The 12,915-nt window shown below is 40.1% G+C and overlaps 1 pseudogene; it reads left to right on the top strand.

Annotated features, from left to right (window-relative positions):
- Window positions 1-12,690, top strand: part of LOC126076741 (tigger transposable element-derived protein 1-like) — a 145,245-nt pseudogene extending 132,555 nt beyond the window's left edge.
- Window positions 12,691-12,915: the final 225 nt, after the last annotated feature.

Here is a 12,915-nt window from a genome sequence, read left to right on the forward strand (position 1 = left end):
CCTAGGCATTTCTCAAGCTGAAAGTTAGGCATTTCTCAAGCAGAAAGAACTGAAGAAAAAGCCCAAGCCTCGAATTGTAACTTTGAAGCGTTCTGTGGGCAAAATATTGAACAATGCAGGAAACATGAAAAGAAGATAGAACAAATACAGAGTCACTGTACCAAAAAAAATTGATCGACGTTCAATCATTTCAGGAGGTAGCATATAACCAGAAAGCGATGGTACTGAAGGAAGAGGTCCAAGCTGCACTGAAGGCATTGGTGAAAAACAAGGCTCCAGGAATTGAGAGAACACCAATTGAGATGTTTCAATGAACAGAAGCAATGCTGGAAGTGCTCACTCATTTATGTCAAGAAACTGGAAGACAGTTACCTGGCCAAATGACTGGAAGAGATCCATACTTATGTCTACTCTCAAGAAAGGTGATCGAGGAGGCGGGGCCAAGATGGCGGACTAGGTGGATGCTACCGCGGATCCCTCTTGCAACAAAGACTCAGAAAAACAAGTGAATCAATCACGTACATAACAATCTACGAACACTGAACAACAAACACAGACTTAGAGACGGAGAACAAACAAATACAGGCAGACAGCGATCGTTTTCAGAACCAGGAGCGAGCGTACCAGGCAGGTGACCTTCGGAGCCCGATCTGGGGCAGAGCCCAGGGGGGCAGACGGCACAGACAAGGGGCCCAGCCCTACCCCCCGAACTCATTCCGGGAGAGAGCCTAGCCGGTTGGCGCAGGCGGCGTAGCAGCGCAGCCGGAGGGAGAAGTCCCCGGGAGGAAGTGACTGGTCTCGGAGCGGGGAGAGCAGCGTCCCAGCCGGGGAGCCGTCCTGCTGGGATATTGGCGAGCACGGGTGGGGCGTGAGCACGTTCCCCTGAATAGACCCCGGGGGCGGGCCCAGCTGTTCGTGAGGGCGACGCCCACCCAGTGGGCGCAAGCGTAGCGGCGCGCTGGAGGGAGAAGTCCCTGAGAGGAAGTGACAGGTCTTGGAGCGGGGAGAGCAGCATCCCAGCCAGGGAGCAGTCCTGCCGGGATTTTGGCGGATGCGGGTGGAGCCTGAATGCGGGGATCAGCTCTATATTCTGAGGTGCTACACTCCTAGCTCTCTGATCCCTCCCCCACCCTCCCCAGGCGGCTCCATTAACATCCGAATACCCTGAGTCAGAGGGAGAATTCAGATAGGGATCTGACTGCATTTTTTTTTAGCTGATTACCTGGAGAAACTAGTTTCCCAGTGATGGCTCGGAGACAGCAGTCCATATCAAACCACATAAAGAAACAGACCATGACAGCTTCTCCAACCCCCCAAACAAAAGAATCAAAATCTTTCCCAAATGAAGATACAATCCTGGAATTATCAGACACAGAATATAAAAAACTAATTTACAGAATGCTTAAAGACATCACAAATGAAATTAGGCTAACTGCAGAAAAAGCCAAGGAACACACTGATAAAACTGTTGAAGAACTCAAAAAGATTATTCAGGAACATAGTGGAAACATTAATAAGTTGCAAGAATCCATAGAGAGACAGCATGTAGAAATCCAAAAGATTAACAATAAAATTACAGAATTAGACAACGCAATAGGAAGTCAGAGGAGCAGACTCGAGCAATTAGAATGTAGACTGGGACTTCTGGAGGACCAGGGAATCAACACCAACATAGCTGAAAAAAAATCAGATAAAAGAATTAAAAAAAAAATGAAGAAACCCTAAGAATCATGTGGGACTCTATCAAGAAAGATAACTTGCGAGTGATTGGAGTCCCAGAACAGGGAGGGGGGACAGAAAACACAGAGAAAATAGTTGAAGAACTCCTGACACAAAACTTCCCTGACATCATGAAAGACGAAAGGATATCTATCCAAGATGCTCATCGAACCCCATTTAAGACTGATCCAAAAAGAAAAACACCAAGACATATTATCATCAAACTTGCCAAAAACAAAGACAAACAGAAAATTTTAAAAGCAGCCAGGGAGAAAAGAAAGGTTTCCTTCAAGGGAGAATCAATAAGAATAAGTTCAGACTACTCAGCAGAAACCATGCAAGCAAGAAGGGAATGGGACGACGTATACAGAGCACTGAAGGAGAAAAACTGCCAACCAAGGATCATATATCCAGCAAAACTCTCTCTGAAATATGAAGGCGAAATTAAGATATTTACAGATAAACACAAGTTTAGAGAATTTGCAAAAACTAAACCAAGACTGCAAGAAATGCTAAAGGAGATTGTTCGGCCTGATGACCAATAATATCAGGTACCAGCACAATACAAGGTCACAAAACAGAACGTCCTGATATCAACGCAACTCAAATAGGGAAAGCACAAAAACAAACAAATTAAGATTAATTCTAAAAAATAAATAAATAAACAAAATAATACACATAACAGGGAATCATGGAAATCAACAGATAAACAATCACAATAATCAAAAAGAGGGACTAAATATAGGAGGCATTGAACTGCCAGATGGAGAGTGATACAAGGCGATATAGAACAACACAAGTTAGGTTTTTACTTAGAAAAATAGGGGTAAATAATAAGGTAACCACAAAAAGGAATATCAATTCCATAACTCAAGAAAAAAGCCAAGAAAAACGTAACGACTCAACTAACATAAAGTTAAACATTATGAAAATGAGGATCTCACAATCTACTAAGAAAAACGTCTCAACACAAAAAAGTATGTGGAAAAATGAAATGGCCAACAACTCACATGAAAAGGCATCAAAATGACAGCACTAAAAACTTATTTATCTATAATTACGCTGAATGTAAATGGACTAAATGCACCAATAAAGAGACAGAGAGTCACGGACTGGATAAAGAAACACGATCCATCTATATGCTGCCTACAAGAGACACACCTTAGACTTAGAGACACAAACTAAAACTCAAAGGATGGAAAAAATATATCAAGCAAATAATAAACAAAAAAGAAGAGGAGTAGCAATACTAATTTCTGACAAAATAGACTTTAGACTTAAATCCGCCACAAAGGATGAAGAAGGACACTATATAATGATAAAAGGGACAATTGATCAGGAAGACATAACCATATTAAATATTTATGCACCCAATGACAGGGCTGCAAGATACATAAATCAAATTTTAACAGAACTGAAAAGTGAGATAGACACCTCCACATTTATAGTAGGAGACTTCAACACACCACTTTCGGAGAAGGACAGGACATCCAGTAAGAAGCTCAATAGAGACACGGAAGACCTACTTACAACAATCAACCGACTTGACCTCATTGACTTATACAGAACTCTCCACTCAAAAAAATATACCTTTTTTTTCTAGTGCACATGAACATTCTCTAGAATAGACCACATATTAGGTCATAAAACAAACCTTTGCAGAACGCAAATCATCGAAATATTACAAAGCATCTTCTCAGACCACAAGGCAATGAAGCTAGAAATCAATAACAGAAAAACTAGGGAAAAGAAATCAAATACTTGGAAAATGAACAACACCCTCCTGAAAAGAGACTGGGTTATAGAAGACATCAAGGAGGGAATAAGGAAATTCTTAGAAAGCAACGAGAATCAAAATACTTCCTATCAAAACCTCTGGGACACAGCAAAAGCAGTGCTCAGAGGCCAATTTATATCGATAAATGCACACATACAAAAAGAAGAAAGAGCCAAAATCAGAGAACTGTCCCTACAACTTGAACAAATAGAAAGCGAGCAACAAAAGAACCCATCAGGCACCAGAAGAAAACAAATAATAAAAATTAGAGCTGAACTAAATGAATTAGAGAACAGAAAAACAACAGAAAGAATTAACAAAGCCAAAAGCTGGTTCCTTGAAAAAATTAACAAAATTGATAAACCATTGGCTAGACTGACTAAAGAAATACAGGAAAGGAAACAAATAACCCGAATAAGAAACGAGAAGGACCACATCACAACAGAGCCAAATGAAATTAAAAGAATCATTTCTCACAGATTACTACGAAAAATTGTACTCTAACAAATTTGAAAACCTAGAAGAAATGGATAAATTTTTGGAAAAATACTACTTACCTAAACTAACACATTCAGAAGTAGAACAACTAAATAGACCCATAACAAAAAAAAAGATTGAAACGGTAATCAAAAAACTTCCAACAAAAAAAAAGTCCTGGCCCAGACGGCTTCACTGCAGAGTTCTACCAAACCTTCAGAGAAGACTTAACACCACTACTACTGAAGGTACTTCAAAGCATAGAAAAAGACAGAATACTACCCAACTCATTCTATGAAGCTACCATCTCCCTGATACCAAAACCAGGTAAAGACATTACAAAAAAAGAAAATTATAGACCTATATCCCTCATGAACATAGATGCAAAAATCCTCAACAAAATTCTGGCCAATAGAATCCAACAACACATCAAAAAAATAATTCACCCTGATCAAGTGGGATTTATACCAGGTATGCAAGGCTGGTTTAATATCAGAAAAACCATTAATGTAATCCATCACATAAATAAAACAAAAGATAAAAACCACATGATCTTATTAATTGATGCAGAAAAGGCATTTGACAAAGTTCAACACCCATTTATGATAAAAACTCTTACCAAAATAGGAATTGAAGGAAAATTCCTCAACATAATAAAGGGCATCTATGCAAAGCCAACAGCCAATATCACTCTAAATGGAGAGAACCTGAAAGCATTTCCCTTGAGAACGGGAACCAGACAAGGATGCCCTTTATCACCGCTCTTATTCAACATCGTACTTGAAGTCCTAGCCAGGGCAATTAGGCTAGACAAAGAAATAAAGGGTATCCAGATTGGCAAGGAGGAAGTAAAGCTATCACTACTTGCAGATGACATGATCGTATACATGGAAAACCCTAAGGAATCCTCCAGAAAACTACTGAAACTAATAGAAGAGTTTGGAAGAGTCTCTGGTTATAAAATAAACATACAAAAATCACTTGGATTCCTCTACATCAACAAAAAGAACACCGAAGAGGAAATAACCAAATCAATACCATTCACAGTAACCCCCAAGAAGATAAAATACTTAGGAATAAATCTTACCAAGGATGTAAAAGACCTATACAAAGAAAACTATAAAACTCTGCTACAAGAAATTCAAAAGGACATACTTAAGTGGAAAAACATACCCTGCTCATGGATAGGAAGACTTAACATAGTAAAAATGTCTATTCTACCAAAAGCCATCTATACATATAACGCACTTCCAATCCAAATACCAAAGTCATATTTTAAGGGGATAGAGAAACAAATCACTAATTTCATATGGAAGGGAAAGAACCCCCGGATAAGTAAAGCATTACTGAAAAAGAAGAAGAAAGTGGGAGGCCTCACTCTACCTGATTTCAGAACCTATTATACAGCTACAGTAGTCAAAACAGCCTGGTACTGGTACAACAACAGGCACATAGACCAATGGAACAGAATTGAGAACCCAGATATAAATCCATCCACATATGAGCAGCTGATATTTGACAAAGGACCAGTGTCAGTCAATTGGGGAAATGATAGCCTTTTTAACAAATGGTGCTGGCATAACTGGATATCCATTTGCAAAAGAATGAAACAGGACCCATACCTCACACCATGCACAAAAACTAACTCCAAGTGGATCAAAGACCTAAACATAAAGACTAAAACGATAAAGATCATGGAAGAAAAAAAGGGACAACCCTAGGAGCCCTAATACAGGGCATAAACAGAATACAAAACATTACCAAAAATGATGAAGAGAAATCAGATAACTGGGAGCTCCTAAAAATCAAACACCTATGCTCATCTAAAGACTTCACCAAAAGAGTAAAAAGACCACCTACAGACTGGGAAAGAATATTCAGCTATGACATCTCAGACCAGCGCTTGATCTCTAAAATCTACATGATTCTGTCAAAACTCAACCACAAAAAGACAAACAACCCAATCAAGAAGTGGGCAAAGGATATGAACACACATTTCACTAAAGAAGATATTCAGGCAGCCAACAGACACATGAGAAAATGCTCCCGATCATTAGCCATTAGAGAAATGCAAATTAAAACTACGATAAGATTCCATCTCACACCAACTAGACTGGCATTAATCCAAAAAACACAAAATAATAAATGTTGGAGAGGCTGCGGAGAGATTGGAACTCTCATACACTGCTGGTGGGAATGTAAAATGGTACAACCACTTTGGAAATCCATCTGGCGTTATCTTAAACAGTTAGAAATAGAACTACCATACAACCCAGAAATCCCACTCCTAGGAATATACCCTAGAGATACAAGAGCCTTCACACAAACAGATATATGCACACCCATGTTTATTGCAGCTCTGTTTACAATAGCAAAAAGCTGGAAGCAACCAAGGTGTCCGTCAACGGATGAATGGGTAAATAAATTGTGGTATATTCACACAATGGAATACTACGCATCGATAAAGAACAGTGACGAATCTCTGAAACATTTCATAACATGGAGGAATCTGGAAGGCATTATGCTGAGCGAAATGAGTCAGAGGCAAAAGGACAAATATTGTATAAGACCTCTATTATAAGATCTTGAGAAATAGAAAAAACGGAGAAGAACACATACTTTTGTGGTTACAAAGGAGGGAGAGAGGGAGGGAGGGAGAGGGTTTTTTATTGATCAATCAGTAGATAAGAACTGCTTTGGGTGAAGGGAAAGACAACACTCAATACAAGGAAGGTCAGTCTAATTGGACTGGACTAAAAGCAAAGAGGTTTCCGGGATAAAATGAAAGCTTCAAAGGTCAGCGGAGCAGGGGCTGGTGTCTGGGGAACATGGTTTGAGGGGACTTCTAAGTCAATGGGCAAAACAATTCTATTATGAAAACGTTCTGCATCCCACTTTGAAATGTGGCGTCTGGGGTCCTAAATGCCAACAAGCGGCCATCTAAGATACATCAATTGGTCTCAACCCACCTGGAGCAAAGGCAAAGGAAGAACACCAAGGTCACATGACAACTAAGAACCCAAGAGACAGAAAGGGCCACATGAACCAGAGACCTACATTGTCCTGAGACCAGAAGAACTAGTTGGTGCCCGGCCACAACTGATGTCTGCCCTGTCAGGGAGCACAACAGACAACTCCTGAGGGAGCAGGAGACCAATGGGATACAGACCCCAAATTCTCATAAAAAGACCGTACTTAATGGTATGACTGCAACTAGAGTAATCCCGGAGACAATGCTCCCCAGACCTTCTGATGGCACAGGACAGGAACCATCCCCGAAGACAACTCATCAGGCATGAAAAGGACTGGTCAGCGGGGGGGAGAGAGATGCTGATGAAGAGTGAGCTACTTAAATCAGGTGGACACTGGAGAGTGTGTTGGCAACTCTTGACTGGAGGGGGGATGGGAAGATAGAGAAAGAGGGAAGATGGCAAAATTGGCACAAAACGAGAGACTGAAAGGGCTGATTCAACAGGGGGAGAGCAAGTGGGAGAAGGGAGTAAGATGTATGTAAACTTACATGTGACAGAATGATTGGAATGGTAAATGTTCACTTGAAGCTTGATAAAAATTTATTAAAAAAAAAACAAAAAACATAGCATTGCTGACTCCAACTCATAGCGACCCTACAGGACAAGTAGAACTGCGTCACAGTAGAGCAGCTGGTGGGCTAGAGACAAAGCTGGGTTGAAACCATGGCTTTGTTTGCTCTTGGGTAAATCACTTTTAAAGGATCTAAGCCTTAGTTTCCTCATATGTAAAATGTAAATAAAGTACCAGTGTCCCGATGTTACTCTGAGGATTAAATGAAGGGATAGAAAAAAAAAAAAGAAAGGTGATCGAACTGAATACAGAAATTATCAAATGATATCATTAATACCACACCAAGCAAAATTTTGCTGAAGATCATTCAAAAGCAGCTGCAGCAGTACATCGACAGGGAACTGCCAGAAATTCAAGCTGGATTCAGAAGAGGACATGGAACCAGGGATATCATTGCTGATGTCAGATGGATGGTGGCTGGAAGCAGAGAATACCAGAAAGATGTTTACCTGTGTTTTATTGACTATGCAAAGGCATTCGACTGTGTGGATCATAACAAATTATGGATAACGTTGCAAAGAATTGGAATCCCGGAACACTTAATTGTGCTCATGAGGAACCTGTGCATAGATCAAGAGGCAGTTGTTAGGACAAGACAAGGGGATACTGAGTGCTTTAAAGTTAGGGAAGGTGTGTGTCAAGGTTGTATCCTTTCGCCATACCTATTCAATCTGTAAACTGAGCGAATAATCCAAGAAGCTAGACTATAGAAGAATAAAGAGGCATCAGAATTGGAGGAAGACTCATTAACAACCTGAGTTACGCAGAGCACACAATTTTGCTTGCTGAAAGTGGAGAAGATGTGAAGTACTTACTGATGAAGATCAAAGACTACAGCCTTCAGTATGGATTACACCTCAACGTAAAGAAAACAAAAATCCTTACAACTGGACCAATAAGCAACATCATGATAAACAGAAAAAAAGATTGAAGTTGTCAAAGATTTCATTTACTTAGATCCACAATCAAAGCTCATGGAAGCAGCAGTCAAGAAATCAAAAGACGCGTTGCATTGGGCGAATCCACTACAAAAGACCTCTTTGAAGTGTTGAAAAGCAAAGACGTCACCTTGAAGGCTAAGGTGTGCCTGACTCAAACCACCGCGTTTTCAATTGCCACATATGCATGTGAAAGCTGGACAATGAATAAGGAAGACAAAAGAAGAATTGACACCTTTGAATCATGGTGTTGGCAAAGAATACTGAATATACCATGGACTTCCAAAAGAACGAACAAATTTGTCTTGGAAGAAATATAGTCAGAATATTCCTTAGAAGCAGGGATGGCGAGACTACATCTCACATACTTTGGACGTTTTATCAAGAGGGACCAATCCCTGGAGAAGCACATGCCTGGTAAAGTAGAAGATCAGGGAAAACCCTTAACGAGATGGATTGACACAGCGGCTGCAACAACGGGCTCAAGAATAACAAGGATTGCGAGAATGGCACAGGACTAGGCACTGTTTCCTTCTGTTGTATATAGGGTCACTATGAGTGGGAACTGACTCGACACCACCTAACAACAACAAGGAAGCAGAGATGGTGAAATGAGATGCCAAGCTACAAGAAGATTGCCCAGGGGCAGAAGCTTCAAAGGAGACAAGGACCTTCCTCCAGAGCAGACAGAGAGAGAAAGTCTTCCCATAGAGCTGGCACCCTGGAATTTGGACTTCTAGCCTCCTCAAACCAAAAAACCAAACCCACTGCCATCGAGTCCATTCTGACTCATAGCCACCCTATAGGATAGAGTAGAACTGCCCTGTAGAGTTTCCAAGGAGCGCCTGGCGGATTCAAACTGCTGACCTTTTGGTTAGCAGCCGTAGCATTTAATCACTGCACCACCAGGGTTTCCTCTGCCCTCCTAAAAAAAAAAAAAAATTTTTTTTTTTTTTTTTAGGACTGTGAAAAAACAAATTCCTGTTTGTCAAAGCTACCCATTTGTGGCTAGAGCAGCGCTAGATAACTAAGGCATCCAGAATGAAAGGAAACAACATTCTCCTACATTTTTGGTGGATGTGTGAATTGCTACTTTATTGAAAGTTATTTACAATGCTTATTAAGATGAAAAATATGTGTTTATTTGCCCAGAAATTCCAGTTTTGAAAATTCTACCCTATTAAAGGGGAAAAAAAGCACTTGTACATAAGAATATCTACACAAGGATGCTTCATAAATCATTGTTGGCAATAGCAATAAAAGTGGAAAAGCATGTCTGTCGGTTAGAAAAGAAACTTAGATTCTGAAGCCATTTTACAAATGATCTGGTTCAATGTCTATTGACCTGAGAGGTATCCATAATTCACCAAAATGTAACATTTTCAAGGGCAGGAACTTATCCATCTTGTTCACCCTCATATCCCCAGTGCCCAGAACACTGAATGGCACATAGAGGCAAACAATGACTACTTTTGAATGAATATATTTTTAAGCAAAAACATAACTGTGCAGAAAAATGTACAATGTGTTGTCTTAGTTATCTAGTGCAGCTATAACAGAAATACCACAAGTGGGTGGATTCAACAAACAGAACATTTTTCTGTGACAGTCTAGGAGGCTAGAAGTTCAAATTCAGGGTGCCAGCTCCAGTGGAAAGCTTTCTCTCTCTGTCATCTCTGGGGGAAGGTCCTTGTCATCAACCTTTTCCTGGGCTAGGATATTCTCAGAGCAGGGACCCCAGGTCCAAAGACACACTCTGCTCCTGGTACTACTCTGTTGGTGATATGAGGTCCTCCTGTCTCTCTGATGGCTCTTGTCTTTTATATCTCAAAAGAGATTGACATAAAACATAACCTAACCTTGTAGATTGAGCCCTGCCTCATGAACGTAACTGCATCTAATCCTGCCTCATTAACATCACAGAGATAGTATTTACAACACATCAGAAAATCATATCAAGTGACAAAATGGTGGACAACCACACAATGTTAGGAATCATGGACTAGCCAAATTGACACATTTTGGGGGGGATGCAATTCAATCCATAACATGCATGATTTCAGCCTTGTAAAAGTATTATAACATGGATTATATATGGAAACCGTGGCATAGTGGTTAAGAGCTACGGCTCTTAACCAAAAGATTGGCAGTTCATATCCACCAGGTGCTCCTTGGAAACCCTATGGGGCAGTTCTACTTTGTCCTATAGGGTCGCTATGAGTTGGAATCAACTCTACAGCAATGGGTTTGGTTTTATATATATACATATATATATACACACATGCCAGCCAACCAACCAACTCGTTGCAATCCACTCAGTTCCAACTCATGGTGACTCCATGCGTTGCAGAGTAGAACTATGCTCCATAGGGTTTTCAAGGCTGCGACATTTCAGAAACAATCATCAGGACTTTCTACCGTGGCGTCTCTGAGTGTGTTCAAACTGCTAACCTTCTGGTTAATAGTTGGGTAGTTAACCATTTGTACGTACCACCCAGAGACTCCTATATATCCATACATCATATATATATATATATATATAACCCGTAACCCCTTGCTGTCAAGTAGATTCCACCTCATAGCAACCCTATAGGACAGAGTAGAACTGCCCCGCATGGTTTCCAAGGAGCGCCTGGCGGATTGAACTGCCTAGCTTTTGGTTAGCAGCTGTAGCTGTTAACCACTCTGCCACCAGGGTTTCCCAATATAGATACAGGTATGTATACCTATACATACATATATTGCTCCATGGAAATGGAGGTACAAACATAAAACCTTGGCTGTTAGCATTAGGTTTATACTTAAGGAAATGGGAAGCAGAGAGAATTGTTACCTTTTCCTTTACAAAAACTTTTATTTTTTCCCTTATAACAAGAATACATTGACAGTAGTAAGGTTTTTTTTTTCCTAATCTAATAACAAAAAGTATAAAGGTAAAATTCTAGAAAGTCAGTAAAGATAATTGGTAATGGACAATAGAAAGGACGATTCAAGTTATATTTACGGATGTTTTCTACTCAGCCTCATTGGGTCAAATTGCCTCACACAGACTAGTTTAGAAGAAGAATGATCTATACGGCCTAGCTGATGAGCAATGTCTGGTTGCTACTATACATTTATCAGGGCATCCTATTAAGGTAAGCAAATGAGTAGGAAAATAAAGATATAGATCATCCATCCCAGATAACACAAAAAGAGAACCACCAAGGCCATGCAAATGAATCCTTTTTCTATCTATTCATCTTTGCTGTTAATTATGTGGCTGAAGATTGGAAATGAGTGTGTTGGTGTCTCACATGCTGGCAGTACTCTAGCCACTGCAGAGAAAGGAAGCACAATGTACTGAGACTACCTTAGGACAGAGAAAGGGGTAAGATGGTGGAGACAGTCTTGGCTGGTTATTCCTTGCTCACTGCAGAGATGAAAGACACGTTTGGAAGAAAGTCAAAGGAAGGAAGAATACATGGGGAACTTAGACAGCTGGAACCTCTCAGAAAAGAAGCTTGGTGAAGCTGCTCATGGATGGAATAGAATTAAACAGAGAAGTGTTACTTGTCCCATCGAATATTGAATCATTTTAAGAGAATAAAAAGCAACGCAACGTTTACATCTCTGTAAGAATGTGGGTCGACTTTTACACGTTTTAGAGACAATATCTTTGGAAGTCCAATTTTCTTGTCTTCTTAATGCCGAAGGGATGGAATTAATCTCTTCTAATTAAAGAAAGATCTCCTCGAAAAGATCACTGCCACTTTACTCCAATAAAAAAGTTGTAAAAATACAAAATTAGGAGTCAAAGTTGAAGTGCATCGTTTCCTTATAATGTTCTTTTATTTTATCAATAAATTAATATTGTTAATGTCATTCATTTTCCAAGAAGATGACATGAGGATTTATGCTGCACTTTGAAACATTCTGTTTTCCTCTTAGGAGGAGTTCAGTTCAAGCTTTGAAATATGTATGCTTGACCGTGGGCTTCTAGCCAAGGTGCACCTAATTAGTCGGAAGATCAAACGTGCGCTCAGTGGGAGGCACAACTACAAAACCACAGGTGGTAGCCAACAGCTCCATTTAATAAACTTTGCAGAAGCAGAGTGCTGTGCTGGGGCTCCTGTCGCCTGCGTGCGGCTCTGCTGCCATTTTGTCATTGACATGAGAACAGTTGCTGTGCCATAAAGAGATCCCAAGCTCCCCGTTTCACTGTAGCTTAGCTCTCTCTACTCTTTAGAGCAAATTCCACAACATGATGGAGAATGTAAAATCTGTTTGTTTAACATATTTGCTCTTGTTATTATTGTTGAATTTATTACTGGCTTGTCCTGAGAAGATAAAAACTTATGATTCTGTTACATAGGCAGTATTGGCAGTTAGGGGTACAGAATTCAGAGAGAAGCAACAGGA

This window comes from Elephas maximus, chromosome 5 (assembly GCF_024166365.1).
Source record: "Elephas maximus indicus isolate mEleMax1 chromosome 5, mEleMax1 primary haplotype, whole genome shotgun sequence".
Taxonomy (NCBI): Eukaryota; Metazoa; Chordata; class Mammalia; order Proboscidea; family Elephantidae; genus Elephas; species Elephas maximus.